Genomic DNA, 13,877 nt, shown 5'->3' on the forward strand with positions numbered 1-13,877 from the left:
CCCAAACCAACAGCACACTACCACTCCCTGGCTAACTGCAAGGTTATCTCTGTAAGCTGTGTAAACGGAAAACTGCCCCTTGTTTATACCAGCACAGACTCCTGAGACAAGGTGAGCGAGCTAATCCCATGGGTGTTTCACAGAAGCGGCCTTGCAATCACTACCCCTTATGAAATCTAAGTGTGTGCTCTGCAATTCTCTGAGAACATACAAAAACATGACAAAATTTTGTTAACCTTTAGTCAATTTATGCGGAAAGAAGCATTGCAAGGGGCGGACAGCTCAGGGCAGAAGCTTGGTGTAAATGTGGCTTCAACCTACAGCAGAGTTTCTCTGCTTTGGTTTTGGTTTGGCTTTTTTTTTTTTTTTGGTAGGGAGGAGACAGGGTTTCTCTGTGTAGCTTTGGAGCCTGTCCTGGAACTCGCTCTGGAGAGCAGGATGGCCTCGAACTCAGAGATCCACCTGCCTCTGCCTCCCGAGTGCTGGGATCAAAGGTGTGTGCCATCACTGCTGGGCTTGGTTTGGGGTTTGGGTTTCATGCAGCCAAGGCTGGCCTCAAACTCACTGTGTAGCAAGGATGGCCATGAGCTACTGATCCTGCCCAGCTTCTACCTCCCAAGCTCAGGAACCCCCACACTCAAGTTACTTGGGGGTCTTTGTTTGCATCAAGAGGCTTGAATTTTCAATCCTCCTGGCCCAGCCTACAGAGAGCTGGGTTTACAGACAGGCGCTAATGAGCTGCTGCTCTGTTGATATTTTCAAGACAGAAAAAAAAAAAAAAGACTCTTGAAAGGTCCTTGCCCTGTCATATCTATAGATCTCATTCATATAAGAGAGCCAACGCCATAAAATCCTGACGTCCATTCACACACACACACTCACACACACACACACACACACACCCTCCCAACATTATGCACAAGTAATAAATTTAAAAATTTGAAAGCGGGCATGTAGCCAGGCATAGTGGCACAAGTCTGTAAACCAGCACTTTGGAAACAGAAGGGTCAGGGATTCAAGGTCACCCTCAGTTAGGTAAGGAGACTGGGGATATATGAAACTTTTATCCCCAAAAAAGAGAGGAGGGATGCCTGGTAAGGTGGCTCAGCAAGTAAAGGCGATTGTTGCCAAACCTGAAAACCTGAGTTTCATCCTTAGGGTACACATAGTGGAAGGACAGAATCTGAAAGAGCCAAATAAATCCAGACCCCTCTAGCAGAAAAAAATAGAGTCAAAAATCTAAGCAGGGAGAGAAGAATCAAAAACCTAGATTAGCTGGTTCAGTGACTCTGTTTCAGGAACTAGCTGAAGATAAAGTTTGATTATAATCTTGAGAAACGGGGAGTGATTATCACTGGTATTTTTGGAATTTTCCAATGACACCCTCCCTACCCCCTTTGGATTATTGGGTTATGGTTTCTTCCCTTAAATACCCCTACTCCCAACGAATAGGGGTCAAACTCGCTATCCCTGCGTGGGAAATGAGTTTCAGTCCCAATGCACTGGTTCCAGTCCTGTCAATAAACCTCATGTGATTGCAGCAAGAAAGGTCTCTCGTGAGTTCCTGGGGGTTTGTGTTCTCCCGAGACTTGATTGAGAGTCTCCCCGCCCCGGGGGTCTTTCAAATCAAATCCTGTATTGTCCTCTGACCTCCACAAGTACATACCTACTGTCACATACACATATATAATTTTTTTTGAGACAGGGGTTCACTGTTGTAGCTCTGGTTGTCTTGGAACTTACTCCATAGAGCACATTGGCTTGGAATTGTTTTGGGTTTTGACACAAGGTAGTTCTGGCTATCCTGAAATCTGTATGGACAAGGGTGGCCTTGAACTCAGATATTGCCTGCCTTTGCCACTCAATTGCTGAAATTAAAGGCATGAGCCACCATCACCTGGCTTTTATTTTTTTTGAGATAGGGTCTCATTACATAGTCCTGCCTCTGCCTTCCAGACAATGCTAGGCTGTTGTGTATGCTTTTTGAAACTGGGGTTCACTGTATCCCACCTTAGCTTCGCACTCAATCGGCGGCCCAGCCTGGCCTTGAACTGGCAGTCCAGACTCAGGCGCTCACGTGCTCGAATCATAGGCGTGAGATCCTACAGGTTTATGTGCCTGTCTTTCTTTTTTTTTTTTTCTTCCTTGGCATCTCACCTTGTAACCCTGGTTTGTCTGGAACTTGCTATGTAACCCAGACATACACAGAGAAAAAAAAAAAACCAAAAACCCACAGATCCACCTGCTCTGCCTTCTGGTGCTGGGATTAAAGGTGTGTACCATCACTACTGTATTAAAACAAATAAAAGAACCCCAAAATAAACAAAAAGAAATCTCCCAAAATCCAACTTTATTACTTAAGGAAAAATTCATTAAATTCACTCCTTTGTTATGCACATAACAATTGAGCCAGAGTGACCACGGATACAATGAACACAAGAGGATTACACAGAACCACCATGCAGGAAGTATCCAGAGGAAATGAAGCTTTATATAAACCAGACTGGAGACTTCTATGTAGGTGTTTGGAGGAATCAATAGATACGTTTTTTTAAAGTCATCCCTCAAGACTCTAAGGAACCAAAATTAGGGCCCAACCTAACCCAATAAAGCCTAGGGGAGCATGGAAAACAAGTTATTATTATAGGACTGAAAAATTAAGCGCAGGCCCAAGCCCTTAAGAAAACGTTCCATACATAATACTAGCCAAGGCAAGGAGGCTGGGCAGATGGAAAGTCTCCAGACATGGAGGAAACCCCTACTTCCTGGTTCTATTTGACACCCTGACAGGTCTCCTTTTGAGAATTCAGGGTTCCCCTGCTTCTTAGACACCCAAGCCTTTCTCCCTCTGATTCCTAGGTCAAGACCCTCGGGGAAGGTTCTGCCCTCATTCTGTTCCCTCAATTAGAGGACACCTGGCCAATTCCCCTGTCATTTCTGAAAGCAAGGGGTACCCTCTTCCCGGTAATTACCTCCTCCCCACCCGCCTAAGCATAGGTTTCCCTCGTCTCCCGGAGCAGAGGACCACCCTGCTCCCGATCTAGCCACCGGAGATACTCCAGTCCGCAGCCCTTGGGTGGACCCCTCTCCTTCCCACTGCCCCTCATCTTGGGAAGGGCGCTCGAGAAGGACCTGGCTCCTTTTCCCTAGGTCCGGGGGCCGAGGCCTCTTCCCTCCGGCGAAGGCTGGCCCCAAATCCCCACACTCAGCCCACCCACCCCCCGCCCCGGCACGCCGCCCCCTCCCCCGGGCACGACCCAGGCCTGACCCAGCTCCTCCGCGCAAGGCCCGAGCTCGCAGACCCCGCCTTTGGGGGGGTACCCCCGGCTCCCCGGCCCCTCCGCAAGGACTTCCGGGCTCCTCGGTCCGGGGGCGCCGAGTCTCCCCCGACGCCCCCCCACCCCGCCCGGCGAGCGGCTCGAAGGGCCGGGAGCCCAAGGCCCTGCCGGCCACGCTGGGGGCGGCCCGGCTGCTCGGGCGGACCCAGCGGCAGCGTCCCCCCACCCCCCCGCGGCGCCGCGACGTCCGCTCGCTCCCCGGCGGCGGCGGCGGCACGCACAGGGCGTGGGGAGGCGCCCGCGGAGGCAGCAGCCCCCCGCCCCCTGTGCGCCCGCCCGCCCTCGCCGGCCGCCGCGCGGCCCCCGCGCCCGCCCCCCCACCCCCAACCCTCGCCGCGCCCGCGCCGCGCGCCCACCCCTCCCCCTCCTCACCGTCTCCGTCGGGCGGGCGGGCGGCGAGCGGCCAGGGCGGGCGGGCGACGGAGCATGCGCACAAGCCGCCACGGCTGCCGCCGCCACCGCCGCCGCCAAGCCGGGCTCCAACACTTCCGGCCGCCGCCGCAGCTGAGCTGGCGCCTTAAAGGGAACGCGTCCCTATTGTGGGACGCTCGTGGGATGCACGCCTCAGCCGAGCGTTTTGGGCGGTTGTGAGCTGAGACCTTCGGCTGTTGAAAGGCAGTGGTGGAGAGATCGCGGGAGATTCTTGGGACCGACTAAGGCTTAGACGCAAAGGTCAACTCGTCTTGACTTGTGGAGGGATAGGGTTTTTTTCTCTCCCAAAATCCTGTTTACATTTTTTTTTTTTTTTTTTTTGGTTTTTCTAGACAGGGTTTCTCTGTGGTTTTGGAGCCTGTCCTGGAACTAGCTCTTATAGACCAGGCTGGTCTCGAACTCACAGAGATCCGCCTGCCTCTGCCTCCCCAGTGCTGGGATTAAAGGCGTGCGCCACCACCGCCCAGCCTTCCTGTTTACATTTTATCAGGGTTTCAGGTGACCAGTACGGAATCAAAAGATGTGGCGGAACGTAGATCAGTCACCCCTTACTGCGTTTGAACCATGGCTCTTGGCCCAGGCTTTCCTGGTTGTGCAGGTTCTGGGTTCAAGTATGGATTTACTTGCAGCGTGTACAACTGTAAAATGAGTTGACAACTCTAAGCCTCTTATTTCCCAAAAGGCATATACCGCGCATGTTCAATGAAACGATGCTTGAACAGTACTTATCAAAGTTCTTGAGGCCGGCAGTATTAACTGACAAGCATTAAGACAGTGTGGTCGGCCCTTGGAGAAGATGCTTTCGGTTTATAAAGATGTGGCGGAACATAGATCAGTCACCCCTTCCTGCGTTTGAACCATGGACCCTACTTGCTACCTTTCAATCTTCGTTTTGAATATTAAACATAAGCATCCGAGCTTGGCGGTACACACCTTTGATCCCAGCACTCGGAGGCCAAAGTAAGCAGAGTTCATGGCCAGCCTAGTCTACTTAGTGAGTTCTAGGCCAGCCAATGCTACATAGTGGGCCCCTGTTTAAAAAAAGCAAGCAAGCCGGGTGGTGGTGGCGGCGCACGCTGCTTTTAATCCCAACACTCTAGAGGCAGAGGCAGGCGGATCTCTGTGAGTTCGAGGCCAGCCTGGTCAACAAGACCTAGTCCCAGGACAGACTCCCAAAGCTACAGAGAAACACCCCCCCCAAAAAAAACAACAAGCAAATAGAACAGATGAGGGATGTAAGGAGGGAAGTAGCCAAGTGGCAGAACACATGAGGAAGACCTGGGTTCCTTCAGGCAGTAAAGGTTTTTTTTGTTTTTTTAAGAGGAAGAATTGTTTCTCCATCTTGCTTCCTATACATTGTATCTGTCTTCTTTGCTTTAAGAAAAAAAACCATCTGGTAAGGGCTCCTGAAGACCTGAGTTCCACCTGTTCTCTCTTGAACCTACATGGTGGAAGGAGATATAGCACACACGCATTAAACAAATGTAATTTTTTTCTTTTTTTTTAAATATTTATTTATTTATTATGTATACAATATTCTGTTTGCGTGTATGTCTCCAGGCCAGAAGAGAGCACCAGACCTCATTACAGATGGTTGTGAGCCACCATGTGGTTGTTGGGAATTGAACTCAGGACCTTTGGAAGAGCAGGTGATGCTCTTAACCACTGAGCCATCTCTCCAGCCCCCTGTAATTTTTTTCTTTTCTTTTTAATGCCAAAGACTAAGTTCTTAGCACAAAGGAGATTTATTTACCCAAGAGGGACAGAGTAAAAGATAAGGAAGATAGAGGGAGAAGAGGAAAAGAACAAGGGAAAGAGGGCAGGGGTATTCATGGTGGGGGGACTGCCTCTGGTTACAGGGGAGACAGACGTGGTGCATAGGAAAATGGCAGTTTATAAAGCTACAATTGAAAACCCTGTGTTAAGATGAGGTGTTTATTTTCATTGAATATGTTAATTAGGTGCAAAGGGGGCTTTTGATTGCTGGACTCCAATACTTTGATCACTGAACCTTGGTAGTCAGCTTCAAAAGGAATGATTGGCCAAATAAGGGAATGGAATGGACCTTGGGCGCTAGCTTTAAGAATGTAATCTCCTGGTTTATAGAAAGGGAGAGAAAGTGGGGAGAAGGGTAAGGCCTGACTGCTCAGTGGCTAGCGTCCCTTCCTATGGAAATATGGATATAGAGAGCGATGGAGATAATTCATTGATAAAGGGCTTGTGCAAGCTTGAGGAACTGAGTTCAGTCCCCAGTAACTACATAAAAATATAGGCAAAGTAACACATACTTTTAATCCCAATTCTGAGGAAGGAAAGACTCGCACATCCTGCGGTACACTAGCCAGTCAGACTAGGTAAACAGGTGGGCCTGCGATCATCTCAGAAAGACGTGTGGATGGTGCCTTTGGAGGAACAGCACCCACAGTAATCCTCTGGTTTTCACATACACACGTGTGTAAACACATACATACGCATGAGCCTGCACTTACATGGGCATATCAGAAGCACCAGTACATATCATACACACACATATATACAAAGCAGTATTTATAGACATATATATTATATATCTATTAACATATTCACATACATCTCTGGTTTGGCAGCTGGTCGCCATTGGATGTTTTATTAAAAGTTTGTAAGCTATCTTTCTAAGCTGAGTTGCAAGTCTGCTTAGCTGATAGGCTTAACTTGCTCACGTACATTTTCACAGACTCTTGACTGCCCTGGAGCTGCAGTTCTCTGAGGCTTCTTTTTTGCAGCTCGGCTGTCAGGCCAGAGCCCAGGATCTTGGCTTGCAGCGGAAACTGGGCTGCATGGCGGGACACAAGCCACGCTCTCCACTTGGCAGTGTCTCACTGGGGACTTGGGACCAGGAGGCCTGGCCCTCATTGCTTGCTGTGCCTGGGCACAGGCCATTTTCAGTGTCCTGCCACAGACCAGCATTAGAGGTGGCTGACAAATTTAGCTCAGGTTCTCAGGCATCTGCCAACGCAGTGGCTTTGAGACTGCCACGAGAGACCACGAGCTTAGGCAGGTATAGCCACACCTATTCTTACTATCCTTGCTTTTTTATTTTAAATCTTGTAATCACAAAATTAGGAAAATTCCTGAATCCTCTTCTGTGTTAAAAGTCATAGATTTATCCATTATAGGTCCTTTGGTTCATGGGCCAAATAGCCTCTGGGCATTTCCTTTGCCGAATCTGGGCACTGACTGTGGGAGGTAGAGCCTTCTATACATTTTTGTCTCCTGCCTTTCCTGGCTCCACTGCGCAGCGTGGGTCAGACTCATCTGGCTACAGCACGCATGCGTGGACTGCCACACCCTCAGAGGTAACCCAGGCCGTTCCTGGGACATGCCAAACTCCATTCTTCCCACCCACTGAGCAGCAACCAAGGCTGTGGCTAGGTGACCACAGCACCACCACTTGCAGGGGCAAAGGCGAGGCAGCACTTTGGCCTCTCCAAGTCCCATAGCAGCCTGAAGATGGCAGGGTATGCGCTGCCCGCACGAGTGCAGGAATATAATATTTACAAATTCTAAAAAGTCTCTGAAATTACCTGGTGTGAGTGAGAAGGAAGCATGAAACACGCAACAAACCCACTTAGGAGTTTATTAGAGGAGACATGTACAGGTGTGGGAAAGTTGGCGTGCAGAAAGATTAAATAAATGTAATTTTTTAAAAGATATATAAGTATGTGTGATGGCTATTCTTGGTTGTCAACTTGACTATATCTGGAATGGACTGCCATCCAGAAATGGCGGGCACACGTGTGACATGTGATCTGGGTATTGAGACAGGAAGACTCATTATATATGTGTGTGTGTGTTATTTTATGTTAATTGGTGTTGTACCTGCATACATGTATCCACAGAATACACAGTTGTGAGCTGCCATGTGGTTATGTGGTTGCTGGGAATTGAACCCAGATCCTCAGGAAGAGCAGCCAGTGCTCTTAACCTCTGAACCATCTCTCCAGTCCCGCCCCCCACACACTTTTTTTTGTTTAATAGATGCACTCCTTTTTTGTTTTGTTTTTTGAGACAGGGTTTCTGTGTGTAGCCTTGGCTATCCTGGAACTCTCTCTCTCTCTTTTTTTTTTTTTTTTTTTTTTTTTTGGTTTTTCGAGACAGGGTTTCTCTGTGGCTTTGGAGCCTGTCCTGGAACTAGCTCTGTAGACCAGGCGAACTCACAGAGATCTGCCTGCCTCTGCCTCCCAAGTGCTGGGATTAAAGGCGTGCCCCACCACTACTCAACTAGACATACCCTTTTTTTTTTTTTTTTTTTTTTTTGGTTTTTCGAGACAGGGTTTCTCTGTGGTTTTGGAGCCTGTCCTGGAACTAGCTCTTGTAGACCAGGCTGGTCTCGAACTCACAGAGATCCGCCTGCCTCTGCCTCCCGAGTGCTGGGATTAAAGGCATGCGCCACCATCGCCCGGCTTAGACATACCCTTTTGATCAGGATCTTGAGACAGGATGACACATGCCTGTATTCCAGATCCTGAGGTTCCCCGGAAGGCGCACTTTTCATCTGAGTCACACCTGCTGGACAAGAGAAGAAGAAAGGGTTCATCCATTCTTCACCCGCTGGCCCTGGCCTTGTCAGCACACCCATTCCCTCACTGACATTGGAGCTTGCTTCTTCATGCAGAAAGGCCAGCGGGGAGACACAGCCTTGTGGGACTGAGCAACTACTGGATTCTCAGACTTTCCATTCATACATTCACAACTAGCCATTGCTGGACTGCAGCCTGGAAGTCATTCCAATCAACTCATACTCACACACAGGCACACATACACACGAGAGAATGAGAGAGAGAGAGAGAGAGAGAGAGAGAGAGAGAGAGAGAGAGAGAGAGAGAGAGAAAGAGAGAGAGATTGGTTCTGTAAATTCTATGACTTTAGAGAACCCTGACTAATATAGCATGTGATAGGGTTTTAACAGGGTTTTTTATTTAAGGGTAAGCAGGAAAGGATAGGAATTGGTGGGGGCTGGGAACAGGCCCAGCAGTTAAGGTATATACTGTATATACTGTTTTTGCTGGGGACCTGAGTTGGGTCCCCAGCACTCACGTGGGCTGGCTCATTATCACCTGTAACTCTATCTCCAGGGGATCCAACCCCTATTGTGGTCTCCAGTGACACCGCATCCAAATGAAAACAAAGACAGTTAAAAATAAGAAATAAAAATTTAAGCTCCCCGTCCCCCAAGGACAGGAATTAAACAACCAGAATTCCAGGATTGGTGTTAGGGGCTCTGGGATCATGGCCAAGTCACACCTCCCTCAACCTTGCTGTCGTCACCTATAAAAGAGTTGGTTGTCCCACTGTGCTCAAGACCGTCACCAGGGCTCAATAAGAAGACTCAGTGCTACACTCGGTGCTGTGTTTGTGACATCAGCACTCTGCAGTAAATGACATTGAACTCTTCTTCCTCCTTGCCTCTGCCTCCCAAGTGTGCTTCAGTTACAAACCAACACCACCAAGCCCAGATTCTGAGGTCTGCGGACAGAACCCAAGGCTTTGTCAATGCTAGGCAAGCATTTTGCTAATTGAGCTACACCACCAGCCTCAAGTCTTTTGTTTGTTTATTTTTTTATTTTTATATTTATTTATTTATTTATTTTGGTTTTTTGAGACAGGGTTTCTCTGTAGCTTTGGTGCCTATCCTGGAACTAGCTCTTGTAGACCAGGCTGGCCTCGAACTCCCAGAGATCCGCCTGCCTCTGCCTCCCGAGTGCTGGGATTAAAGGCATCCGCCACCACCGCCCGGCTTTTGTTTGTTTATTTTTAAGATTGATTTAGTGTGTAGGATATTCAGCCATACAGATGAGCAATCTAGTAGTTGCTCAGTCCACTGAAGTCAGAATGGATGGGGACACCCAGAAACAATGAGCCTACAGAAACATGGTGGAACCAGGAGCCCAAACTTAGAGAGCATTGAGCCTTAAGGAACCCTCAGCCAGCCGGAGTGGTCGAAAAGTTCCCTGGGCAGAGGGAGAAAGGGATGCCGCAGAGCAGACTGGAAGTTCCTAGGAGATATGCCAACAATACCAGAACTGCAGAGAACTCTGGAAGGGAAAAGGAACAGCCATTGGGTTAGCATCTGAGAGCTGATCCTGCTGGCATGGAGTCCTTTCTGAGGCTGGGAAGGAGGCTGGATGGCAGGAAATGCAGCGCGTACAGAAAACGCCGAGGAGAGACAGCTTTAACTGTATTCATACTTATTTTGCTGGAAGGAAGGGAACAGTAAAACAAGGTATTAAGATGACTGTTTTAACTTTAAGAGGAAAGGGATGTGAAAGCCCCCCCAACACTTACTCATTCTTCCTGTAACTGAATGTTCACTGGAACACTGCAGCGTGCACAGAGCATGGAGAAACAGTGGACGTCTATTTATAGCTCATGTGTCTCCTTCCAACATTTTTTCTATTAATTTTCCTTGTTTACCTTCATGACTTATTATAAGTACATAATTTTGAAGTACGCTTCTTAATTCATTAAATGCTGTTTCTTCTTTTTCTTTTCTTTTTTTAGTTTTTTGAGACAGGATTTCTCTGTGTAGCTTTGGAGCCCAGGCTGGCCTCGTTCTCACAGAGATCCACCTGTCTCTGCCTCCTGAGGGTTGGGATTAAAGGCATGGGTCACCACCACCCGGCAATGCTGTTTCTTACCATTGAAGAGGTGTTAATGTATTTTAGTTTTGTTTTGATTTTTGCAGTGCTGGGGTCAAACCCAGTGCCTGGTGCATGCTAAGAAAGTGCCTCACCATTGATCTACACTACCAGCCTTCTTGTTTCTTTACAGGATGAAAGAAGCTTGGACCCAGCCTGGTAGCCCAGACCAGCAGTCTCTGCTCCTGGGGAGGTTGAGGCAATAAAGATCACAAGTTCAATGTCGGCCTGAATTGCACAGTGAGTTCAAGGCCAGTTTGAGTAACTTAGAAAATTCTGTTTGAAAACAAAAAGTAGAAGCCAGGTAGTGGTGGAGTCACAGGCCTTAATTCCAGTGCTTGGGAGGCAGAAGTAGATGGATCTCTGAGTTTGAGGCTAGTCTGGTCTACAGAGTGAGTTCCAGAACAGCAGAGACTACACAGAAAAACCCTGTCTCGAAAAAGACACCCCCCCCCAAAAAAAAATAAGAACAAGAAAAAAAAAAGTAGAAATGGGCCCCTGTAGGAATCCTCATCAAAAACACAACACAAAGGAAAAAAAAAAGATAATTGATACCATATCTGGTAATCCTATCTGCCAGCATTTTTGGGCTCTGATAGCTGATTTTATTTAGGAAATGATTCTGTTTATCTGAGTGAAAAAAGGAGGTTGAACAATGGGATAGTAAAGACATCCCAGGCCCCCTTGGGGAGATTATAGGGATAAACTGGACATGGGCTCTCCATGGCTACAAGCCCGTGTCAGCAGTATGGACATGAGGGTTTCTGCCCAGAATTGCTTCCAGCTTGCTAGGTTCAAGGCCCCGCCCTAAACACTGGACCAACCCAACCACAAAGGGTTGAGTAGCAGCAAAACAGCTTCCCCAATTTCCCAGGTGTGAGATCTGAAGATAAGCAGGTGACCTGCAGAGCCCCCGCCACTGTCCCTGGCTGCTTGGGGAACCTGTTGGGGAGACTGAGGACACATACACCCAAGATGAACCCAGGCAGTATCTTTGTTTTGTTTTTTCGAGACAGGGTTTCTCTGTGGTTTTGGAGTCTGTCCTGAAACTAGCTCTCGTAGACCAGGCTGGTCTCGAACTCACAGAGATTCGCCTGCTTCTGCCTCCTGAGTGCTGGGATTAAAGGCGTGCGCCACCACTGCCTGGCCTGGAGATTTTTTTTTTGTTTGTTTTGTTTCAGGCAGTATCTTTGGAAGGAGGATTGAGATGTGAATGTTTTACTCTCTGATTTTTATTTTGACATAGGATCTTCTCCAGTCCATATAAATACATTTTAAATGCAACTATACATAAAAAATATTATATAATGTGTTTCCCCCCCTCCAACATCTGAGTAGGTTAAGACTAGCCTGGGCTGCATAGTGAATTCTAATCCAACTTGTGAGATACTAACTCAAAAAGCAAGCAACAAATAAAACATCCCTCTTCTCTGTACCCCTACTTGGTCTTGACTTCTTCACATAGCTCCCTAACAGTCAGAGAGCAATCCCCCCTTCTCACTTCCTGCCCTGCTGCCTTAAGGACTCAGTCTTCTAATGAGCACCTAGTGCTTAGAACAAACTCGGAACTTCTCGTCAGTCTACCTGACCTTGACTTGTTTTCTTTCTGTCCACCTGCTGCCTTACAGTGGCTTCTTCCCCCCCACTTACCACTGAACCACACCCCAAGACCCACACTGGCCCTCATCCAACCCAGGAATTCCATGGCCTTTGAAGGTATGCAGTTTCCCCAAGCCGGGGACACTCTTCAGATCTTCAACTGCCTCTTTCCCAGGCTGAGGCCTTTCTGGTCCTCACTGTCCTCATGGATACTCTCTTCCACGTCTGTCTTAATGTCTTTACCCATACCTGACAGGGCTCCCTCCTGCCTGTACTTGTGCCCCCTCCACAATACATATCTTGCAGTCGACTCTCTGCGAGGGCAACGACAGGTTACATTAGCCACAGAGGACAGCCTGGTACACAGGATGCTCAAAATAATTTGTTGCTTAAAGACTACTTCACGTTTGTTCCCACCTCCCCACCCCCCACAGCTTGTCCCTCCCTTGCAGACTCTCAGAAACCAGAAACTAGGAACAGATGGGGAGTGAATCAGAAGAAGAGACAGCATCAGAAAGAGAGGAAGCTCTGCCAGTTGATGAAAAAAAGAGAAAAAAATCTGAGACAAAAAAATGGGGACAGTTGAGTCACTGCCTCCCCACCCCTGCCCCATCTGTACCCCAGTGTCAGGACCTGAAGAAAAGCTGACTTCCAGTCAGGAGTCAGGGTAAGAGTCAAGGTCTGCTGGCCCTGTGTTCCTAAGACTCTGCTTCCAGGCCCCGTGCTCCTGAGACTCCGCTTCCACTCCAGTATCCTTACAAATGAAAGGGAGGTAGAGGTCGGAGTGATAGATAACCCACACCTCGATCCCAGCACTCATGAGGCAGAAGCAGGAGGATCTCTGCGAGTTTGAGGCCAGCCTGGTCTAGATAGTAAGTTCCAGGACAGTAGAGAGACCCTCTCCAAAAGGGGGGGGGGCAGTGAGGTGCTGGAAAAAGTACTTCAGACATAGGTGTATGTGATGGGACAGGGGTTGTGAAGAGAAAATGAGGTACTGCACACACGCGAAAAGATCTTAGAATGTCCAGAATGTGGTGAGCACTCAAGAAATGCCTATTGAGCCGGGCGGTGGTGGCGCACGCCTTTAATCCCAGCACTCGGGAGGCAGAGGCAGGCGGATCTCTGTGAGTTCGAGACCAGCCTGGTCTACAAGAGCTAGTTCCAGGACAGGCTCCAAAAACCACAGAGAAACCCTGTCTCGAAAAACCAAAAAAAAAAAAAAAATGCCTATTGGAACTGGGTGTGTTAGCACAAATCTTTAATCCCAGCAGATCTCTGTGAGTTCTAGGCCAGTCTGTTTACATAGTGAACCTTTGTCTCAAAAAAACAAAAGCACCCCCAACTAAAAAGAGATTCCAGATGGCATTACTATTAATATTCCGTTGGTGCTTACCACCTACTTACCCACCTACAGTGCTCAGTGCCCAGGCAGTGCTGCCTCAGCTACCACGGGACCTTAGTTAAGACCAGAGTTTCTTCCATAGCGGGTGTTCCATGAGCTGGTGTCACACGTGCAGCGTCGTCCACTGGAGTCTAAGATCCTTGTGACCACCTTCAAGCCCAGAGCAGAAGCATCAAAGCCCTTTGGAACTTCAAATTCCTTTTCCTCCCATTTTCTTTTTTTCTTTCTTCCTTCTTTTTAAGTAAACATTATTATTTTAAAATTATTTATTTTTAATTTATATGCATTGGTGTTTTGCCTGCATGTATATCTGTCTGAGGGTGTTGGATCTTGGGAGTCACAGATAGTTGTTAGCAGCCATGTGGATGCTGGAAATTCAACTCGGGTCCTCTGAACTGTTTGTTCTCTGAACCATCTCTCCCTTTTCTT

General features: G+C 48.1%; 1 protein-coding gene across 3 annotated transcripts in view; it reads right to left on the bottom strand.

Moving 5' to 3' along the window:
• The window catches only part of Gmeb1 (glucocorticoid modulatory element binding protein 1), a 35,275-nt gene extending 31,453 nt beyond the window's left edge, over nucleotides 1-3,822 (bottom strand). For 2 of the 3 annotated variants that reach the window (XM_075945462.1, XM_075945461.1), the window contains exon 1: nucleotides 3,711-3,822. The gene's annotated coding sequence lies outside the window, so the exon portion shown is untranslated. Of the gene's footprint in view, nucleotides 1-3,268; nucleotides 3,288-3,710 lie in introns of those variants that run through there. The other variant, XM_075945463.1, reaches the window with a different exon arrangement.
• Between the last annotated feature and the right edge of the window lie 10,055 nt (nucleotides 3,823-13,877).

The sequence above is a fragment of the Microtus pennsylvanicus genome, chromosome 13 (genome assembly GCF_037038515.1).
Source record: "Microtus pennsylvanicus isolate mMicPen1 chromosome 13, mMicPen1.hap1, whole genome shotgun sequence".
Taxonomy (NCBI): domain Eukaryota; kingdom Metazoa; phylum Chordata; class Mammalia; order Rodentia; family Cricetidae; genus Microtus; species Microtus pennsylvanicus.